Below are 1,885 nucleotides of genomic sequence, written 5' to 3'. Positions count from 1 at the left end.
GACACGGGCCATTTCCAACGGCGATCCCCGGCGACACAAGCCACCATTCGACGCGCTCGCGATATGGGGGTGATCGGGAGGAGGAACCGCATCCATCTGCAGTGGTTGGGGGCGCGGGGGAGCTTGAGGGTGAGAGCACCTTCCTCCATGGCGGAGGGGAAGCTTCGGGAGGGAATGGCGTTCGGCATACCGTGGCTCCCGGGTGAAAATGGAAGTGGGAAAGGGTTCTCGGGGTAGATTTGGAGCTAATGGAGGAGAGTATGGAGGGGAAGCAGCTCTGGTTGCTCGGAATCGACCGGAGGGAGGCGGCGGCCCAAACTGCCAGAGATGGAGGGGACGACGGCCTCTGGAGGAATGGGAGCTAGAGGGGCCTTGCTAGGGCATTGAGGAGGGTTCATGTCCAGCATGAAGAGCTCGGAGTGGGTTTATATAGGCAATCGGGGGCGGTTCCGACGATGGCCGAGGATAAGAACGTCGGCGACCGCCGTACTGTGCTGCAGGGCGACGTGGCGGTGGTTGGTCGGCTCCAGGAGCTACCGACGAAAGCTCCACTGTCCATGGAGGCGAGCTGGCGCGCTGTGGTGGTCGGGGCGGTGCTGCCCATGGCGGTGGTGGATGCGGCCGCGGGCATGCCGCCAAGAGGGCTCTGGTGGCGGCGCTGTGGGGTGCCAGGGGTGGTCGGGGTGGCGTGGCGGTGCGGGGGATACGTGGCTTGCTAGCAGCTATTGGCCAAGGGCCGGAACGAGTCGGAACGGGTGCGGGGCGAGACGCGGCGGCTCGAGCGGACTGGCGTGCCAAACGCACGCTCTGGGCGCGCCCAGAGCACGCCCACCATCTGTTCGGCGAAATGCCGTGGCCTGCTAGATGGCTTGGTTGGAGCTGAGGATTAGCAGTTCTAGTCTAGGGCTAGTTGAGATGCTAGTGGACATGCTAGTTTGATCAGAGGTGCAAGGTCACAGTGCAAAACAAAAATCATGTCAAAACTGATCATGCCCCTAAGGTGTTTGACAAAATGCCACAGGCACCTAGGCTTTTCTTGGAGGGGCCAAATTCTCCAGACCAGGGTCTCCTTAGATGTACAAGAGGGTGGTGAGGTTAGTTTGTGAAAAGCACAAACTTGTTAGTACAAGTTTTGCAGAACTTCAATTCTGGACAGGAAATAAATGACATTATTTCATGAACCAAAATTAATCCAAAAGGTGCATGCTCCTGGACTTAAGGGTTTAACATGGGGGACTACAAGTAGGAGAAATAATCAAGGGTCAAAGAGTAAGTAAAAACATGGTTGCTGTACAAACCATCAAGTTGGTCCAGAATGAAAATGAGGTTGATTCACTCAAATTTTTCAAAGAACATAAATAGGTTTTTGCACAAAGTGAAATAATAGGCTCCTACTGACCTCCCCTAATTTTGGAAGAAGTTTTAAAGAAATATTTAAATAGGTTGTAGTGCAAAATGCACTCTGGACCAGAGAAGAAAAATTGAGTGTAGAGCTCAAAATATTTCATGAATGAAATATATTTTTGCATAAAAGTGATTTAAAAACATCTCATGACATCTCCAAATTTGTGTGGGAATTTTAAGTGAATTTATCAAATGGTTGTAGTTCAAAAAGAGCTCCAAATTTTAAAACAAGTCATTTAATGAATAAAGCTCAGGGTGAAATAATTTTATAAATAAATCTACTGATTGAGGGATGTTTTTAAATGAGAGGGAAAATAAGTCCAATATGCTTTGGAAGGATCCACTTGGGAAAAACTCCTTAATATTAAAAGAAAAGTTTTGAAATCAACAGATATATTCTTGCAGGCAAAAATTTTAAATTCTTGGCAAAATTTTAATAACTAAAACCTGGTTAAATTTTTGGGGTGTTACACGAGCGAGC

The sequence above is a fragment of the Triticum dicoccoides genome, chromosome 4B, assembly GCF_002162155.2.
Source record: "Triticum dicoccoides isolate Atlit2015 ecotype Zavitan chromosome 4B, WEW_v2.0, whole genome shotgun sequence".
Classification (NCBI taxonomy): Eukaryota; Viridiplantae; Streptophyta; class Magnoliopsida; order Poales; family Poaceae; genus Triticum; species Triticum dicoccoides.
The sequence above is the reverse complement of the archived record's forward strand: the minus strand, read 5'-3'. Positions refer to the sequence as shown.